The sequence below is a fragment of the Megascapheus bottae genome, chromosome 1 (genome assembly GCF_031878675.1).
Source record: "Megascapheus bottae isolate mThoBot1 chromosome 1, mThoBot2.hap1, whole genome shotgun sequence".
Lineage (NCBI taxonomy): Eukaryota > Metazoa > Chordata > Mammalia > Rodentia > Geomyidae > Megascapheus > Megascapheus bottae.
This window is the reverse complement of record NC_143509.1, coordinates 84,302,008-84,324,406: the sequence shown is the minus strand read 5'-3', so window position 1 is coordinate 84,324,406 and position 22,399 is coordinate 84,302,008. Positions and strand designations below refer to the sequence as shown.

Here is a 22,399-nt window from a genome sequence, read left to right as displayed (position 1 = left end):
AGAAAATTATGTTAAAAAAAATACTGTGCTTTAGGAGGAGGGAAGCCTAGTGTGAAAAAAAAAATTGGTATACTTGTTGTAGCATTCAATATGAACTCAAATCACCTGTGAAAAATCAATGATTCAAAAGATGTGTATTTTTCAGATGAAACATTATTGTGTAATTTTAAAGATACCATATATTGGCTTTTTATCTCTCTAACATTTTATGTATTTCTTCTTTTTAAAAAAATAAATTGCTTGGAAAAGCTTCTTTGTTAAAGTGATTTAAAAAAGATATAAGAACTTCCTAGTTTTAGATCTACCTTTATATGGCATCACTTGATTTTACTAAAGGAAAGAGGGAGAAACAAAGAAAAGGGAGATTCCTTTTATGGAGGTTGCTTAATTTAAACAAAGTTACATAAATTTACTCTGGACCTGATTCTAAAAATTCCATTGTTCATTATTTTCCTCCATTACACATTTTCGCATTCCAATTCTGCTTTTACATTGTGTGAAAACAAATTTTAAAAAGGGGGAAGTTAAATGTGGAAATGTTACCGCTTTGTTATAGAACATAAAAGGCTTTCATAAAAAGAAGGTAAGTTTGGGGAAGGGAGTGATCTTTGCTTTTGTCATCACTACCTAAAAATCCGAGTCTAACACAAACTCTCCAGCACCATTTTTTTTTTGGGGGGGGGGTTATGCAGCTTGAACTCTGGGCCTTGGCACTGCCCCTAAGCTCTTCAACTAAAGTTTTATGCTCTACCACTTGACCCACAGTGTTACTTCCGGTTTTCTGGTGGTTAATTGGATATAAGAGGCTCACAGAATTTGGTGCCCAGGCTGGCTTTGAATCATGATTATCAGATCTCAGTCTCCTGAGTAGCTAGGATTACAAGAGTGAGTCTGACTTTTTCTGGCTTTTCCACTCCAGCATTTCTAAGTCCATCTACCTGAATGTGTCACTGCTGGATCAGGCATCTGATGTTGGCTGTATTAAAGAAAACAAGGCCTCTGATTTCAACTCATGACTCATGCATTTTAGACTTAAGATTACTCTGTTGTTACTTGCTAGGTGCTGAACCATATGAGGTGGAGTTTAGGTGCTGCTAGACTGTATTTTAATGCAACTATTTTGTGAGCTACAGAGACTCCTTGGAACCATCTCCTTGTTTTAAGAATTTTGATGTTGCATCTTCTATCTTAGGAAAGTCTCTAACTTTTAACAAAACCTCCTTTCATGACTCCTTGTTCTGAGTGTGCCTTCTGCATCTCCTCATTCTCTCCTTCCCCCAATCCCGACTGACATTACAGTAAGAAGACCCACTCCTGAGGGGGACACAGGAAACCTTCCCAGAAGTGCCTGTGTGCTTTGATAAGGAAGTGACTTCCAACCATGCTGAGTCTGGGGGAATGGCACCATGTCTAGCTTGATAAATCACGTCTGGATTTTCCAACTCTGATCCTGTTTCAACTTCCTCTGCTGCAACCTGAATCTGTATTGAAATCCTAGAGGGCTACAAAGGACAAAAGAAACTTTTTCATTGTTCCAAGGTCTATAGCCTTCCCACTAATATCTGACAGTTGGGAAGATTTTTTTTTCTTTTTCCTAAAAATCTACCTGACTGCCCTGGGGAAACAAATTTTATATTAAAACACACACACACACACACACACACACACACACACACACACACACACACACACACACTGAAGGATAAATGATGCTGAGTTTAATAAATTGCAAATTAAATATAATATCTAGAAGGGAGGTAGAGGATGGTTGAGCATTTATGTGCAAGCAGAATTCCAGGTTGTGACACACATTATGTGTAAGCTCCCCAGACAAATCAAGGTGTTTGTCCTTCTAAAGTCTTCATTAATTCAATAGTTTGAGTGTAAGTACTTCAGAAATTTCCATGACTTAGCTTTTTGTTTTAACATCAGAATTTGAAGAGAAGAAACATTCAAAATCTGTGGTAGTGAGGGATGTTTTGAAACCATATTTTTATAAGATTTACAAATTTACTTTGAAATTCAGTTTAAAAAAAGCAAAATTGATAACCTTTATATTTTTCACATTGGGGAAACCAGTGGAATTATTTTTTGTTTGGTGTGTGTGTGTGTGTGTGTGTGTGTGTGTGTGTGTGTGTGTGTGTTTGGTTTTTATTATCATTGTGGCTGGAATCAGGAAAGAGCCTTGATGGCCATAGATTTGCCTGGATGATTTTTTTTTCCTTTATTCTCTTTTATGGAATAAACAAAATACTAGCAATCTTGATATATTTACTTGTAATTCTATCCCGTGTTACAAATAGCCTAAGGGAAAATATTTTTTAAAAACTCACCTCTGTATATTAAAATGTTTAAGTCTCTTAAATTTGTCAGCCTCTTCCCTTCCCCATGACCCCCTTCAGCCTTCCAAGGGAACTCAGGTAGCTCTGTCAGTGGAGAGGGGATTTATTATGCCTAAATGCTTAGATCTCCCTCTGGAGATATCCAGTGTTACCCTATCTCTTCTTTCAGAAAGAAAATAGATGAGCTGGCTAAACCGTTAGATCTTACTTCTTGGTTCTCCACAGAATTGCAGTCCATGAATTGAAATCCTAGCTGAAACAACATCAAAGACATGAATATCAATTTTTTTTAATCTGGAATGATAGTCTACAAGTGTTTTATTACTTGTCATACACTTAGAAACAAGGAAATCTCATCTTATATATACATGAATTAAAAATTGGAAGCCCGTTAGGAAACTAGTTCTACAACATAAATATTGTTGTTGATATTTGGGTTATTTTCAGGGTCTAATACGAAATTTGCTTTAAAATATTTTATCGAAATCAATATTGATTGTCTGAAATTTCCTGAAAGAGGTCAAGAAATTGTCCATAAACATTTTCCTGGAAAATTGAAAAGTTACATTGTCAATAAATAGCCTTTCAAGTGACTGATATGGACGTTATTTCCATGGGTTAAATGGTACTTCAATGGTCTTACTGAAGTCCCAAATTAAATACAAAATTTCGTGGTAGGAGTGGTGGAATGTTAAAGCATTTATATGAGTCAGAACTAAGCCTAATATAGATATATTTGTATTTCAGTTTAATAAAAAAAAGAAAACCCTAGGAAATCATATAATTTGCCATAATTACTAGTACTTGAATGTAAATACAAATTGCTGGCCTCTTTTTTTGAGGGGGGGGCAGGAAGAAGTTTTTATTAAAATGGGTGAGATATGTTATCACCCCCAAAGCCTATATGTACAAAGGAACACTAAAATCGCTTTTTGGGGAGGGAAAGGTCTAATCTAACCTCTTTTCCCATATCTGTTGTCCATTTGTAATCTTCATTGGAGACCTTTGCTTATTTATAGTTTTAAAAAATATATTCTTGATATTAAACTTTTTTTGCTGGCCTCATTAATTCCTATTTGCATTTAAAAGTTTTCTTATCCTAGAAATTGTGAGAAGAAAGTCACAGTGATCTATTCCTTCAGTTATTATCTTTACATTATCCGCAATAGTTTATAAGCAAATTTTGGTTTTTCCATCTTGTGCTTTTAAAAGAATGTTGTGAGGGCAATATGAGTTAAGGTTTTAAGTAAACCCGGGCTTGTTGATATAGTCATGAAATCCCTACACTTGAAAGGCTAGGGTAATAGGCTGTAGAGTTGAGGCTAGCATGTGCTACATGGCAAATAAAGTCCAGAGTGAAATACATACACTGACTTTGTTTTGAAAAATAATAATAACATGTAAAAATTAAATTAGGTCAGATTGGGCATAAAATTTACTCAAGCTGGGTGCTGGTGGCTCATGCTTATAATCCTAGTTACTTAGGAGACTGAGATCTGAGGATAATGGTTCAAAGCCAACCTAGGCAGAAAAGTCCTCTTGAGACCTTATCTCCAATTAACCACTCAAAGACCAGAAGTGGATCTGTGGCTCAAATCAGTCCTAGCCTTGAGCATAGAGAGGCTAATTTTAAGGTCTGTCTGACTCAATTGATTTAGTTCCTGCTAAGCAGGCATAAGACCTTGGTTTAAACCACAGTAGGCCCAAAATTTTTAAAAATAAACAACTTAAAAGTTTTCCATTATCTCCTAATTTATTTATGACTTACACAAATTACATGCTGAAGTACACAAAATATTTAGAAAAAAAACAAATATAAATTTGTATAACGTGTGGGCCGGGAGTTTGGCCTAGTGGTTAAAGTGCTTGCCTAGCATGCATGAAGACCTGGGTTCGATTCCTCGGTACCACATACATAGAAAAAAGCCGGAAGTAGTGCTGAGGCTCAAGTAGTAGAGCTCTAGCCTTGAGAAAATCCAAGGACAATGCTCAGGCACTGAGCTCAAGCCCAGGACTGGCAAAAAAAAAAAAAAAATTGTATAACGCAAGAAACTCATTTAAAAAAATTATTACGAGTATCAACCATTTTAACCTATTTTACCCTATAACAGGAAAATTCATACACAAAAATAGTTTGCACATGGGTTCTGGCCACTCATGACTGTAAAATTAGTTTCTCGGGAGATGAGATGTGTCGGGCACATCACAGCAGGGAAATGGAAATCTATGCTGTAGAAAAGGAGGCCTAACTCGTGGCCCAGTGCTCATTTCCTGGTTTTGGGACCCAACCTGCTGTCACCTGGTTGGAAGGCTTGGCTGTGGTTTGTGATGTAAAGTAAGGCTACCTCTGGGATTGGCCCCAAGCACTTCCACCCTCTTGAACACCTGATTCCCCTTCTTTACCTACCCCTCCCCTCCTGCCCATCTTTGTGCTGATTGGCTCCTGCATCCTATAATAGCTAAATGTACTTCCTTAATAAACAAATTCCTGCCTTGATGGGTCTCCCTGACTTGTCTGATTGTCCTCCAACAAGGGAGTGCTAGGGGCCGTGAGCCAACCCTTTCCTTTCTTGGCTCTTCATGGTCGGGGTGTGTTCTCTCTATCACTCTTGCAAGTTGGGAGGGACAAAGGACTAAAAACCCCGACAAGATATAAAGATTGCAATTCAAATCAAGATAGAGATGGAAAGTACATGAGATATATCAAAATAAGCACAAACACTCACACAAAGGCACACATGCATTCATGCATGCATGCATGTACAAAAGCTGGCCATGGAGCTATTGCTCAAGTGCTAAATATCTAACAAACAACACTAAGAGACAGGGCCTAGTCCTTCAGTTCAAGCCCCATGAGCAGCCTAAATTTTTGTTTTTTTTTTTTTTTGGTCAGTCCTGGGGCTTCAACTCTGGGCCAGTATATTGTCCCTGAGCTCTCCAGATCAAGGCTACTGCCCTTGAGCCACAGGGCTACTTCTAGTTTTCCAGTGGCTAATTGTAGATAAGAGTCTCATGGCTTATGCTAAATGAAAGGACATCTAGGATATAGAAACAAAAGCCATATAATGAGTGATTGTTGTCCTTAATGTACTATGTTATCTCTCATCTCTTTTGCTGTCCCTTGGTTATCTTATATTGTTACAGTATCTCACTTTGTTATCTGATATATTGGATATATTTGTATTTGGTTATTTGAAATTGGATAGGGAAGGGGGGAAAACAAGATGAGGGGTGAGGATGGGGGGAGGGAAATGGGGACCAAGACATGAGAAAGGGTATCAATGTATATGAAGTAATACACCTTCTATCTGGTGAATATAATGTAACCCTTCTATTAATTACAATAAAAAATATATGAAAAGAAAAGTGTCTCATGGCTTTGAAAAAGGAACCTCAGATCTTAGCCTCCTGAGGAGGATTACAGGCGTAAGTCACAGCGCCATCTCAGCCTAAAATTTTTTAATAAACAAATACATTGTTTAGAAACACAATAATCTGAATCATCCACGTACATACAAATATCTTGACAATTTGAATTCAAAGTTATTAAAAATGTTTTAATTTGTAAGGGACAAGGGTAATCATTAAGAATAATGTAGATTCCCTAAAATTAAGTCATTGCCCTACTTTTCTGGATAAGTAGATTAAGAAATCAAATGATATTGGGGCGGGCGGGCTGGCTCACACCTGTAATCCTACTTACTAAGTAGGCTGAGATCTGAGGATCAAAGTTCAAAGACACCTCATGCATAAAAGTACCTGAGACTCTTATCTCCAATTAACCTCTAGAAAACAGGAAGTGGGGCTTGGCTCAAGGGTAGGGCCATAGTCTTGAGCTGAAGAGCTCAGGGACAGCACCTAGGCCAAATTCAAGCCCCAGGTCACACACACAAAAAAAAGGTCACATGACACTGGGAAAATTAGAGAGCTGGTTGCTACTGTATATAACTTTGTTGCCTGGTATATTGTACATACATTTATTTGTTTATTTGAAATAGAGAGTGGAAGGGGAGAAAACAAGATGACTGGGAGGGGTTGGGTGGAAGGAAATGGGGACCAACAAAGGAGAAGGTGTATTAATGTGTGAAAAGTAATTCACCTACTACTTGACAAATGTAACTTCAACCCCTCTATACCTTATCCTATCAATTAAATTAAATTTAAAAAAAAGAAAATTAAAGAGCTGGAAAACCAATCAAATTAAGTAAAATAAAGAAAGCATAAAAGTATTAGGATTGTGAGATCACATAAGTGAGGAAGATAAAAGGTAACTTGGAAAAAAAATCAATCAAGTCGTTTAGTAGAAGCAATTCGTTTCACCAATTAGCAACACAGAGGACAGATAGAAAATGAATAAATAAATAAAAAATAATAGTGCTTAAACTCAGAATACCCTATGGAAATAGTTGTTAAACATCCAACCATCCAAAAAAGCCTAAAGAGAAGGGTATGTTACCAATTGAAAAACTATCTGAATTCAGGCCAAGTATTCTGGCAATTTCCAAGCATCAGAACTTTTAGACAATTTGGTTTTAGGAAAACAAAATTTTACAGGGAGATTCATGAAAATGTGTGCCCCATGGAGATTAATAGAGGAATCAAAGTGAAAAAGAACAAGCCTTTCCCTGTCACATGTTCAGAATCAACAAGGCAGAAGAGCAATTAATATATACTTCACACACCAGATCTTCCTAGCTGATACTCTACCCTTTTTAGAGACAGATTTTGTTACAGGGAAACAATCTCCATTTGGTTAAATCTAACATATTCACATATTAAATATAGATCAGAGCATAACAAAGACTGGCATACATGACTTATTCTTACTATTACAACAGGAAATGACAAGGGAGCAGAGTCTCAGGAAAGTACAGAAAAACACAAAATAGAGCAATCAGTGAAAATAATTTCTGAGGATGAAAAATGATACATTACAGGAACTCAAAATTACTTCCTTATTTTGAAAGGAATCAAGTAAGTAGATGGCAATGCATAAATTGTTTTAATAAGACATGCTTTGTTAACATTTTAAAAGGTCTGTAGAGAATAGTCAACCATCAAATAGTCTAGGATGTCAAAGACAGCTCAAATGTTAAAGAGTAAAGCTTAAGAAACTCTATAATGCTTGCCACAATTATATCTTAGTTACTGAAAACAATCTACCTGATGGTATTTATTTTTCCTGTTCTTTTCCAAGTAATCAAAGTTATTCCATATGTTCACAAACATAGGTACTGCTATAATTACTAACGGGATGAAGGAATTAAGTGTTTTCCCAGTACAGGCATTGTACACAGAATTGCATAATTATTATTAGAACAATATATTCATTTCATCCAAGTTGGAAAAAAATTAGAATCACATAAAGTACATGAAAATTGCATGTTTGAACCAAAAAAATCACTCACCAATACATGCTCTGGGTTAATTTTCTGGAAAAAGTTTAGTAAATATAGTATAGAACCTATAAATGTATTCATTGTGAAAGCACAATTTTAGACGTCAAATAGTTTTTGACCAAGGTACAGAAATAGATAAATACAATAAGAGGTAGATACAGGAAAACTCTGAGCTAAAAGATAAAATTTAAAATTCTACCTAACAAGCAACTTCATTCATAATTATCTATGCTATCATCAGAATACATTTGGTGAATTTTTTTATTTTTTTTTATTTTTTTTTGCGTTCATAGGGCTTGAACTCCAGGCCTGGGCACCATCTCTGAGTTCTTCAGCTCAAAGCTAGCACTCTACCACATGAACCACAGCACCACTTCTGGTTCTCTGGTGATTACTGGAAGATGAGAGTCTCATGGTCTTCTGTGCCCAGGCTGGCTTTGAACTGCAATCCTCAGATCTCAGCCTTCTGAGTAGTTAGGATTACAGGCATGAGCCATTGGCACCTGGCTTATATAACTTCTTATACTACGTGCACATATATGTGTGTATGGTCTCAATTCTACTGTAGAACATCAAATCGGACACATTTTTATCCCCATTGGACCCAAGGATCCCCCTGATTATTTTTACCAAGGAGTCAAAAACATGCACTGGAAAAAAGACAGCTATTCAACAAATGATGCTGGGAAAATTGGTGAACTTCACGGAGAAGACTAAAACTAGACCCCTAATCTCTATCCTGTTCAATAATGAGCTCCAAATGGATCAAAAATCTGAATATCACGTCTGACACTCTGAGAGTACTACAGGAAAATTACTTTTGTAAATAAGTTTGCCTAAGTGGAAGTCAAGGGAAAGCCGAGAAACATTAGGATACTATGTTGGAAATTAACGATACAACTTGAGAAGGGAGGACAAGGAGTCAAAAGCGGAAAAACTGGAAGAGAATGAGAGAGGAGGTGACACTGTTCAAAAAGAAATGTACTCATTACCTGTCTCCTGTAACTATAACCCTTCTGTATAACAACTTCATTTTTAAATGTGGAAGAAACCTTCAAATATATCTCATTTCTGACCATGTTATACCGCTCTTGAGAATATATACAAAGAAATTTAAATTAATTACAAGAAAGTCCTAGGCAGATACATGTTGATCATAGCTTTTATTACAAAAACCAAATGGTGGACTCAGTCAATATGCCTGGCAATGACTGAATAGATAAAGAAAATACACAACATCAGACAGAGTTGGAGATCATTAGGCTGAATGACAACTCAAAGTCACAAAGTCAAATCTACATTTTCATTCATATGTGGAATCAAACATCTACTATATACACACATTGTACCTAAAATACACATACATGTAATTATAATAAAATGTTATATTATATATTTGATGTAGAACATAGAATATATAAACACATATAGATTTACACATACATAGACTTTGTAACTATGAGACTATTTGGGGGTGGAAGAGAAGGAGAGAGATAGAGAATGATGGAAAATAATATTGTAATAAATTGCTGGTAGGTGGGAAGATAGTACAAAAGTCTCACTGAAAGCTGCTGGGCAGTAGAGAAACACTGTAAGGTTATTTTGATTAAAATGTAACATATGGACATGCAAAATTCCATGGTGAGACCCTTGCTACAATTAATATAAATAAAGAAATGAATGACAGGAAAATAAAACTGGCTTAATTGGGGATAGGCATCAGCTGGAGGAAGCAAGGTGAATGAGGGTGAATGCTTTAAAGTACTTCCCTATGCACTTATGAATGTAGAATAGAAAAAGAAGAAACAATGAAGGAGAGATAAGGGAGTATGAATGGGGGAAGGGGGACAAGGTGCGTTGTATTCATCTATGGAAACACCACAAACTCATGGTGACAAAAATGTTTGAAAAAATTAAAGATGATATTGCCTTAAAAAGACATTATTTCTGCATAACACTAAAAAATTTCCATCTTTTCAAACTAAAAGTGATGGGCTTCACAGACATGTCTAAATTTTGACCTGATATATATGTGAGCATATGCATGCATACACACGCATAGACACACACACACACACACACAAGCACGAGTCCAGGCTTCTGTTTCCTGGCAGACAGATTCTTGGTAATGACATATTTTCTGTCCACTTCCTCAGTCTTCACTAATGATTTCTTTTATGTGACAATCTTTGTTCACTGTCATTTTTAAATGAAACTCCTTTGGGAAAGTTCTCGTTTCCAACAGCAAGAAGCCAGCATCATGTTAATGTTAAGTAATCAGGCTTAGTCATAATCCAAACAATTGACACCCAAACACATCATCCCATTGCCATTCAAACCTCAGCAAGTACAAGTGTTGAAATGCTGGACTGTGGAGGATACTGGAAATCTGTGACACATGAAATTTCCAATGTGCACCTGTATGATAATGACCTTTGAAATAACTCACTAAGAAAATCTGAGCAGATGACTTCTCCAATGATAAAACAGTAAGAGTAGTCTATTTAAAGAGACTAGATCAAGACATATTTCATCTATATAATCTCATATTTATTCTCACAAACCATAAATAAATTTTAACAACTCATATTGTTGAAAACTCATATGTTGAATATTACCTCTTATAATTCACGATGGAATAACTGTTTCCTAACATAATTAGCAGATAACATGACTTAGACATAGTAGAATTATATAAAGCAAACTTAAAATCTCACACTTGTATATTTTATGGTGGACACTATCCCTTTAACATCAAAAGTTATATTCTGTATTAGAAGGGTTGTTATTTCTAGATGTTCTGTCTCATTTCTGTGGTTTCCTTAATTTACTGTGTTGTCTTAAATTCCGCTTTAAAATATTATAAATTAAAATAGCAAATGAAATAATTTTCTAATTTATGTTAAGCTGCACTTGGTTAAAAAATAGAAAAAAAATATAGAAAGAGAATTTGCCAGCTGCTGATGGCTTCGACCTGTAATCCTAGCTACTCAGGAGACTATGATATAATGATCACAATTTAAAGCCAGCCAGTGTTGGAAAATCAGAGACTCTTATTTCTTACTAACTGTAAAAAACCTGGAAGTGAAGCTGTGACTCGAGTGGCACAGCCTTCAGTAAAAAAGCTAAAGTACATTAGTGAGATTCTGAATTCAAGCCCTAGTATTGGTGCACACATGCACAAACAAGTGCAAACATGCAGAGACAGACAGACAGACACAGAGACAGAGACAGAGAGAGGGAGAGAGAGAGAGAGAGAAAGACACACACAGACAAACAGGCAGGAAGGCAGGCAGGCAGACTGGCAGACAGAGAATATACTGGACCTGCATTGGTATATGTATGATTATACGTATATATATATATGCATATAAATATATATATGTATTTCATATATACGTTTGTATGTATTACCTACACGATAGCTGGGTAAGATGGCAACATCTATCTACATTAATATCTATCTATCCATAATTTGACCTATATGGGAGTTTAGGCAAATATAAACACAACTCCAGTAGCAATTTTTAATCTTATAAAAATTCATGAACATCATTACCCCATGCTTTCATTCATTTATAACAACAACACAAAAAAGGAACCTGACTACCATCTGTGCATGATACTCTAATTAGAGGATTAGAATCGCAGACACATTGCTGGCTCATATGTTCAGGCACATGCCCCTTTGACCACTTTAGAAAGAAAAAATAGAAATGAACAATGAAAAGGTAGTTGGAGGCATCCCTCTGGATTCAGCCTTGACAACTAGAGTTAACTCTCCCCACAGAATTTATCTGTCTTCCTTTCCTCTGGGAATTGGCCCTCTTCTGTTTGCTGTACATGCCTGCCCCAGCACAAGCCTACGATAAACTTGGCATTACATGAATCAGAGTTGAATAAGTTCAAACAATATTGTACAGAACAGTGGTGTCTACAGTCTACAACATGCTGTAGTGTTCCAATTTTTTCTAGATTTTGTACCCATATTAGGATAATACAGAAATCTTAAATCATTCCAAGAGAAAATAAGTGATGCATCCTATCTGCAGAGTCCTGTATAATAGGTAAAATTCAACTTGCAATATCTATTACATCTTTTTGTTCATCTTATATCAATGAAATTAAAGATATTCCACTGATATGCATGAGCACATGTGAGAAAGTCAAGATAGAGTATTAATTAAATAAGAATGCTTTTTTATCTTAAATCTCCTAAAATGATTCCATCAAAAGCACCATAAAGCATAGAGTAGTCAGTGAAATTTGGTGTAAATCCTATCAGTTCTTCCAACTAGAATATTGGAGACTGAACTCTATTCAGCTTTGTGAGATTGTTTTATTGTGGTTTGTAACCAGAAAACATCTACTTGGTAGATGTTGAATTAGTGACATAGAACACGATATGTTGTACACATGAGCTGCTTTATTAAATGGTAGAAAATTAATCCGTAGCCTAAAATTATGGTAAGTAAAGAAAGGAGTAGATTGGGAGGAGTGGTGAGTACGTTGAAATGACTGATATTGTCTGAGATGCACAGTATTCCTAAATTGTTTCAGTGAATGAAAACACCTTTGTATAACTATTTAAAGATGATAAAAAATATTTTTGAAAGCTTTCAACTGGGTACATGTCTTTAACTACGAAGTCATCATCTCTTAATTTAAATAAGAGAAGAGTAAAAGCAATTGTTAGCACTCTCCATGTAGAAAAAGGTTTACAAAAAAAAAAAAAAAGAAACCCAATAGGGAAAATCACCAGCATCATCATATCGTAATTATGGACTCACTAATTGAAGGAAACAGTAAATGAGCTAAGCTACCTAAATCATTACACATACATAAGAAGAAATTTGTTTTACATTTTATTCAATGACTACCAATTACATGATATCACTACCAGTCTCGACCACTATGGTACCTAGAAAACAAAATCTTTCCATGCTGTTCTATTTGCCTAGCAACCAAAGCACCCATAAGAGGAGTGACCATTCTACTGAAAGCAGCTATTTATGTCGTGCTTTCTTCCGAAAGATCCGTATCAAGCTGGAAATAACTTCAGGCATTTTGCAGCCCAAACTAGCTATATAACTAGGGCTCTTCAAGTAAAATTAGGTCTACAGATTCTCCACATTCTGATTCAAAGAGGAGTGTGGGGAGGGAGCCCTCATTTAAATATAGCTTATAAAATCTGGAATTATATGCTATTCTTTCAGTGGTCAGATTCTGCTAGCTATTGACTCGTGCATTCTCCCTAGATTGTGGAGGCCATTTCCTATGAACATTGGCAGCTGCAACAATTTCATATTGTCAACAGATGCTGGGGATGATGCTTATTCAGCTCAGGAGTGCTTGCCAGTGGAGACCCAGTGCTTCAGGCTGCAACAAATTAATCCCAGCAGAGATGAGTTTTATTTGTTTCTCTAATAGTGAGAAGAAATACTGATGAGAGGATTCTGAGCTGTAGGGAGGACATTTTGGAGACCGGGACATCTCAAAGTCGGTTGGGATGTTAGTTAGCAAGCTGCTTTTAGCTTTTCTTCCCTTCCTAGGCTCTGCTTTTCATAGCATCCATACAGTTCTTTGTTCTCGTCTTTACTATGATTAGGGTTCGTCTTATGTATGGAGTTATCTATATCTTTTGGTAAAGATACAGAGGAAATAATAGAAACAGCCCTAAAAATGTAAACTGCAAGAAATAAAAGCATTCTCATTTATTGCCCACTTTTTAAATGTACTTTTATTTTCTACAGAGTCAGCATCTTACAGAAGGATGTAATCTCCTCATACTGTGCTAATGTCCTGACTAAAGCCTACATTTTTCCCATCTTCTTCCTCTACTTTCCGTTGAGAATCATTCCACCCCAGAAAGAATAATAGGATGAGTTTATCATTGACCAAAACAGGAGAATGTTCTGGGACACCAAGTAGAGGAAATGAGCACAAATAAATGGAGAGACAAATATTTCCTTTAAACTATTATTCAAATCTTTAATAAGAGTTACCAATTTAACATACCTTTAAATAGCAATATCTTGATAGGTCAAGTGTTAATAAACAAAAAGGTTCTAAAATTTAACTCCAGGTATTGTTGCATAAACAGAAATTAAAAAAAAAACATAAAGATTTAAGGTAAAGTTTATCTTAAGTTTAATGCTAATGTGCATTTGAGCCTCATTTCCATCTCTTTTAGAAACAAAGAGTATGTGAAACATAGATTTTATACCTCTTTTTAAACCTTGATTTCAGAGTTCCCCAATTTTAAATTCATGAGCTTTGCACAGCTGTTTACTTATCAAAATATTATAGAAACAGTGTTGTTTGAAGAAATACATGTAACATTTGGACAAATATGTTTAACAATGAAGTCCTAGTTATTGAGAGCTAAGTTTCATAAAATTCCTAGATTAACAAAAGGGGAAAAGGTAGTGAAACTGCTCATGTATGAAAGGGTCAGAGTTAAGTTAAAAGAGTAAATTCTTTTTTGACTAAAACAACAGAAGTTGGATCTGCACACTCAGAGCCCTATTGTATGCTGTCTGCCCTTCTGTGTCTGTTCTCAACCTTCAGCTTACACCCTCTCTTAGTTCAAAACACAACAAGCTGCTTGAGCTGACATTTCGAGCATACTGCCACACGCTGAAAGATCTGCCAAGTGGTTCTTCTCTAATGAATCTTTCTGTCACCTCAGGGAACACACACATTCCCCTTTCCACGTTTCCCAATTTCTAACCTTCATCTGTCAATTTATCCAGTCTTAGTTCCTGTCCTTCCAATTTCCTCCTTACTTTGGCCCTCAAATATTCCTTGATCTGTTTTGTATTCATGGATTTAATTATCCGCTTAATTTTGGTCAGAAGTATGGAGAAAATCTTTCTTTTTGGATCTTTTTACCCTAGATAGCAGCAGCTCCTTTCTTCCCAAACTTTTCTCTTATCTATACACCATGAGTAGAGATAGTGTCACAAAGTATTATGTTAACTTTCAATAGATTGGTTTCCTGGACGTTGTTGTTTATGGTTTTAATTTTCTGCATTCTATTAGTTCAATCAAAAACACATAGGCAGCACAGTGCAAGTTATGAGAGCCATTCAATGTGCTGATATTTTTTCATGCCTTTCAGGTGCTCTATGACAGGAACAGTTTCTTTAAGAAAAAAATTCTCACAAATTATATTCACCCATTTAGTATTTTTTCATCTGTGCAAAATCAAAATATTGAAATCATTAAGCTGACAAAGTAATAATAATGAGGATACTAATGGTAGTTATAGACATGAATATATACGTACTAAGCAATATAATAAATGCTTTACACATGTGTTAACTACATTCATCTTTTCCTCACCTTTATGAGAAGATACTACTGTTATCCTACTTACTAAAAGAGAAAGAGAGAAAGCATTCACATGTCAGTATCACACAGCTTCAACAGGTGAAAATCTAGTTTGAACTTCCTGACTCAATTTTCATGAAGGGTCTAATGTTGGTGAACAAGTTTCAATTTTTGAGGTACATGCTTTAATAGTTGATATTTAAGACTTTTCCTACTAATGTGTTGGTTTTAAAATGTCAGCTTCTCATAGTTACATCAAATTCATAATCTGTTAAGGATTTACATCTTGTTTATACACATGCTAAGGGTGCTAAGGTATGCATATTTTTAGAGTGAAACTATTATTACATTATTAAGAAAAAAAGCTTTGGTAAGAATTATGCTCATACTTTAGGGTTCTTTAACTCAATAGCATGTACTTCCAATATACTAAATTAGTCATCAAACATTGAATGGTCACTCTTGCAAACTATGTTCCCAGGTTAAAGAAAAAAGATGTCTTCAACAAGCAATTGTTCCCTTCAATCACTACTACTATGGCTGCCAACACATATGAATCTCAAAATGACCATGTGAAAAATAGGAAAATGTGTACAAAATGTTATACATTATACAATTCTGTTTCTGCGGGGTAAGAATCCATCACAAATGCTAACAATTTGGTATCAGAAATCCAAATGGACTATAGAGGACAAACAAAATGAGGTTTAATGGAGCTTCAAAGTGATTTTAGATTATTGGTAATTTGTACTTATTGCTCTAGGAAAACATTTAATGTCTAACAATTTGCTTCAGTATAAGCTTTTAATATGGACAATTTTCTATATGCATAGTTCCATGTGTGGGAGTGGAAAGGAAAATGGCAAAGGGGAAAGAAAGCTGGACAGGTCTGTGTGACCTAGGCTGTGAAAGCCTTGGGTGTTACCTGCAGATGTTCTCTCTCTGCTATGTTCACTCAGAAGTAAGGGAACGTAAGTATGAGGCTCAACTGGTTGCTTGAAATCTGAATAAAACTAGATCAAATATCTCTTCCAATCCCAAGAAGATTCAAATCAGTCTTTAAAATGTGGGGGTTGGCTCTCTGGCTAGCTGGTTGGTGAGTTGGTTCTTGGTTCTTTTTTTTTTTTTTTTTTTTTTTTGAGACAGTAGCTTGTTAAATAAGAATTTATGAGCCTCTGAGTGGTGGCATTACAGACAGGTAACACTATGTTGAAATCTCTTAAAGGGATTTTATTTGAGGAGAGGAGCAGAGTATGGTGGTTTGAATTTAGGCCCTTGTCTTCCTTACGCAGACACATTGACACTTGCATTAAGCCTCCAGAACATTCTCTGTTACATGAAGAGGAGGAGGGATAAGAGGATGATGATGATGATTTTAGAAAAAGCCTTGCCATTTGTGTTATCCAGACTGGGACCATAATAGTCTTGTCTATGTTTTTCATTTAACTAGGATTACAGGCATGTACCACCACAGTTGTCTTATTTGTTCAAATTAATATACTGACCTTGAACTATGAATCTCCCAATCTTTCTGTAATTGGAATTACAGGTATGAGCCCTCACAACCAAATCTATAAAGATTTTAAGCTAAATCCTTAAGGTTGCTTCTGAAACTTGTTTCTGGTTTACATGTATCACCAAATGTGAAACTCACTCTCTTCCAGCTCTTCATAAAAAGGTCACTCTAGTGAGAACCCCTAGCCAAAGAACATTTGTGACTTTTGTTCTCTTATCTAGAGTTGAAGGAATTTAAGAAGACTAGAGTAAAGGAATGAAGATAGCTTCAAATAAAAGGTTATATCTTGATTTTTTTGTTAATGCTGTCTCATACCCAAGGGAATTAGGGACCAAAAAAATTGTTCCTATGACAACATAGGCCCAATAGTCTCCCTCATTTGTCATAATCAGTAGAAACCTTGGGCTCTCCTAGCTGAGATTTACAATAGAACAAAATCTAGAGACATTAGGCCAAATAGTATGACACTAAATGTAAGGACCTCCAGAATAAGGAAAGAAAAGCCATTAATGAGTGACTGTTGTCCTTAATGTACTGTTATCTCTCATCTATTTTGCCATCCCTTGGTTATCTCATATTGTTACAATATTTCACCTTATTATTTGATATATTTTATATGTGCTTAATTGATTATTTGAAATTGGACAGGGAAGGGGGAAAATCAGGATGAGCAGGGGAGGGGGGGGGAGAGTGAGAGGGAAATAGGGACCATGTCATGAAAAAGGGTATCAATGTTTCTGAAGTTATGCACCTCCTATCTGGTGAATATAATGTAACCCTTCTATTAATCACAATGAAAAAAAATCTCAAAAAAAATTTGTTCCTATGACAGTCCATTCTTTCCAAAAGGCAAATGGGAACAATTAGCGTTTTCAGCCAATTTTATCATTGAAAAAATATTCCTTTAGATATTTGATCAGTTACAATGTTCTAATGCTGAGATCTAACTGGAAAAATTTCATGCTTACAATTAATTACTGTGTAGGGACTGGTTTTCTAAATTAGAATCTTTGTAGATGTGTGGATTTTCAATATCTGCCTGGGTCCTCAAGGGTATTGAAAGTATGGTGCTTCCTACAACAAAGCCAAAACTGCTAACCTTTTAAGGTAACAGATGAAATAACTAATGATAATGTTCTTTTTTACTAGAGTATAAAACAAGACTGACTTCAAATATTTGTTTTCTTACTCAACACACACACCATTTTTACAATGTCAGTTGAGTTAAATTTCAGTCACCATTTCAACCTTCAAATGAACATTGTCAGCAAACAAACACGATTACAGGAGTCCTTTCTCCACCTTGAAACAGTAGTTCTTTACATTTTGTAAAGCCTTCTGGGTTACTTTCTTGTCTTGACTTCAAAGAGATATATAAGCTTAGATCAATTTTGCAGTGGCATACTGCATGATGAGAAACGAGCCCTGGCACTGTTTCAGGTCATAGTGAACCAACCCCCGAAAATACTAAAAACTGTTCAAGCCTTATAAAAATTCCCTTTAGTAGCCATAAAATAGCTAGCTATTACATTGAGATTGATTTAAGACCTATGAGTCATTTGAAAAAATAGCTGTTCACCTCTTGATGTTTCTTGTGTGCCATTGTAGATAGACTGAGAATGTAAACAATGGGCCCTCTAAGCAGTACAACACTATCTCTTCCTCAGCGAGACAAGAGTGTGCTTTCTGGTCAAAGACACACAAGGCAAGACTGGATCTCACACTATAGAAAGCCAGGAAACCAACCCTAAGCAAAGTCTCTCAGTTTGACGAATGCTGTGATTTTAAGTGTTAAACTTAAACACACACACACACACACACACACACACACACACACACATGATTTTCATTAAGCTACACTGTCTTACAGTGATTGATGTACACATGATGTTTCTTCCAAACTGGGCATAAATGCTAGAAGTCAGCAAATTGGTGGGAGCACAGGCTGCCATGCATAGTGCCAGTTGGGCAGCTTGACAATATGGGGTTTTCATTCCTGCTTGGGAACTATGTGTTCATAACAGCCTGAGTTTCATTTGGATGGGAGGAACAGAGAAAATAACTTCATCTCCAAGGAGAAAGTGAAAAAAAAAAAAAAAAAAAAAACCACTCAGTCAAACACACACACACACACACACACACACACACACACACTCACAATATAGACTAAGAGAAAGTAGAGAAACTAGATAGAAAAAGTTAAATGATTAACAGGTAACTTTGTAAGTTAGATACAAAGATAATGAGGCATATATGTCTTCCTCACTACTGTTCATTTTTACTCAAATACCATTTTCTCAGTGAGGCCCCCCCCCCAGTCTATTTTAAAGTGAACCCTTTCTATCCTAGAGTCCACACACAAGACTTTATTGCCTTGATGTCTTCCTTAATAGAACTCATCACTCCCTAACACACCACAGATTTGACTTGTTTTCATAATATCCATCCTTTTTCACTGGACTATCAGATATGTAAGCACAGGAATGTTTTCCTTTTGCTCACAGCTGCATTCCAGGACCCAGAAGTTACTAGGTGTTCAATAACCATCTCAATAAATGAAAAATTGCATTATAGACTAAATGTGTGTCTCCACAATTTTATATTGAAGCTTTGATAATCTTCAGAATGTTGCCATTCAGAGTTGAGGCCACTGGGAGGTAATTTGGTTTAGATGAGATCATGAGGGTGGGGTCCCACTGGAAAAAAGTATACTGGGCCATCCTGGTGTCTTGCTGGGTGTTATGGGCCTGTCACCCAGCCCAGAAAACTAAAATTCTTTGAATTGCAGATGTCATACTGTTTAGCCCCAGGAACTCTTTGCTATGGAGAATGCTTGTCCTTGATTACTTCCCTAGATGGTTTCTTTGTTTGCTTTTGAGTATTTCCCTATAAGGCCTGATTTTCTGGGTAGGGTCTCAACTCCAAATATGTGGTTTTTGTCTTTAAAAGCTTTGTGCAAGCCACATTCATTCTAGGCCTCAGGTCTTTGACACTGGAGTGTTGCCCAGTGGCTGACTTCCTAATAAAGACTCCCAATTTTACCTTTCAAGATGGGGTTTCTGTTGGTCATGATGGAGTTCTTTTATATAGGAACACCATAATGCTCCCCTATAAAAGAATCTCTCTCATCTCCTCCCTCCCTCTCTCTCTGTCTCTCTCTCTCCACCTCTCCTTCACCCTTTTCTCCCTCCCTCTTCCCCTCTCCTCATTACCTTCCTTCCTTCCTTCCTCTATTAATATATCAAAAAAGTGTATTTACAGACATAACCAGGGTCCTAGAAATAAATATTTTCTAAGTCACCCAATACAAAATAACCTTTCTTAACTACAAACTAAGGTAAATTTCCATGGGTGAAATTGGTGAATTTGGGAACAGGAACAAGACTCTTTTGCTTATTCACTGAGACATACTCTGAACTTCTTCAGTTTTATTGTTAAGTGTTAAAATACTCTATTATACTAATGAGATTTAATATGTATTCTGTGGTGCCATCCAAATAAGTAGTTTGATTCTTCACAGAATTCCTTTTCCATTTCTTCATTATGGATAATATTTTTACATTGTAAAATAAAATCTTATAAGATAAGAATACTAGGAGAAAGCAGATCTTTATTTCTAGATTCATCAGGTTGAGATAATTATATAAATAATGACAAAGAGTTTGATATTATAGCTCTAATTTCAGTAATTGTTGAGTAGCCTGGGGCTACTCAGCAAATAGAAATAACACATTAATAGATTACTATGGATACTTTGTATTAAAAAGGAAAAGAAAAACTCTTTGAGAGCACTGGGTATTGACTAAGACAGACATATAGAAGATGAAAGCTTGAGAAGAGATGTGTCTGGGAGATGTGTATAGTACAACCTTCACACTGAAGGCACTCCCAGGCTATGCAGCTATCAATCAAAGAACTCAAGAAGAAAGCCATATCTTGATGAGTCTGAGAAATAAGAGTATTGGAAGTTCAACTGCCAGAGCACCTAAAAGAACAAAGGAGAAAAAAATCCCATAAGTGATATTACATAAAAAGAAGCTCTCACTGGAAAGGGAATTTCACATCTGTAATCTCAGCTTCTTGAGGAACTGAGGTTCACAAGGTACACATTTGAAGCCATCCTGGGAAACTGTAGAAGACCCTACTAAAAAATAAGAGCAAAAAGAAAAGGGGGGAAGGTGGAGTTCTAAACTTAGTCTCAAACTTTCCTTAATTATTTAATTCACAAACTGCACATATCTATTGAGGACTCCAAATTTCCTAGTATGATGCATTAATTAAGATGCTAAAACAGCTAACACAACTGTGGGATAGTTAGGTTTGACATCAGGGTAAGCCAACAAGGCCGAATCATATGAATAAAACCCATGTCCTATAAATGATTCTGGTTGAACTGAAAGCAAAAATCCCAAAATATAGTAATGAAAATCAATATCATCCATTATAAAGTTTTCAATGATTTGAATGTGAATAAACTGATTTTTGGGAGAAAAGCCAATACTCTTTAGAGAAAGCTAACTAATGTAAAGAATTATCTCTAATGCCTCATCTAAAAATAAATGTAGTCTCTCCAATGACTAATTTACTTATTTTTGTTTTTTATTCTATTGGCCAAGGGGCTTGAATTCAGGGCCTGGATCCTGTCCCTGAGATTTTTGTTTTTAACCCAAAATGAGCACTGTAACACTCTGAGCCACAGAGCTAAATCCAGTTTTCTAGTGGATAACTGGAGATAAGAGACTCATAGACTTTCTTGCCTAGACTGGCTTTGAACCATGATCCTCAGATCTCAGCTTCAACTAGGATTACAGGCATGAGTCACCAGTGCACAGCTCAAATGTCTAATCTAAAATGTACACATGCAGCCAAAATTTCTAGACACCACTTCAACATTGGAATTTACAGACAAGGCATTTAAAATAGCTATTAAAAATAACTCCAAAGTTACTTCACAGGAACGATGGTCAGGATAATGAATGAATAATGAGAATTCAATATACAAGTAAGAAATCGTTTTAAAACACAATGAAAATTCTAGAATTAGAAAATAAATTTGAAATAAATTCAATGAATAGGAGCTTAATTGCAGAAGATTGTTAAAAGAGTTGTTGAATGTGGTCTCTGGTAATTTAGCAAATGCAAGAACAGAGAGAAACTGGAGTAAAATGAGCCAAAACTATGGGGCAAGTAATTGCTCAAGGAGCCAACAGTGTAGCCTACAGGTAATGTGCTTGCCTTACATGAATGAAGCACTGGGTTCAACTTATTGGCCCCACATATACAGACAAAGGCAGAAGTGGGGCTGTGGTTCAAGTGGTAAAGAGCTAGTCTCACGAAAGCCCGAGGACTGTGCCCAGGCTCTGAGTTCAAGACTGCGAACTGGAAAAAAAAAATTGTCAAAAGAGAGGTATGTAGAAATAGATACTCTATGAAATAATGGAAATCCTTTAATATAGAAAAAAAATTCTCCAAGAAAATTAATAGACTACAGCATATTCGATTACAAAAACAAAAACAATGATTACACCTAGACAAATGATAACTGAAGTTCTAAAGACAAAATTAAAGAGAAAATCTGGTGAGAAACAAGTGGAAGAGGAGGAGGTGAACTGAATCTAATATCTACACAGAATTAACATAATATTTTGTGTCTCTATACCAAAACAAAACAAACACGGTACTATAATGAACATAAGCAGTTATGGAGATGGAAAAGTCTAAGATTAAAGTGCAATTTTGAATTCTCCTAGAACAAAGGGGGAAAGAATAGGACAGAAGAAGGATGAAGGAAAAGCAGAAAGAGAGAG

At 35.8% G+C, this 22,399-nt stretch overlaps 1 protein-coding gene across 1 annotated transcript in view; it reads right to left on the bottom strand.

The window, feature by feature from the left end:
- The window catches only part of Robo1 (roundabout guidance receptor 1), a 426,986-nt gene that overhangs the window by 230,731 nt on the left and 173,856 nt on the right, over positions 1-22,399 (bottom strand). The window lies entirely within an intron of this gene.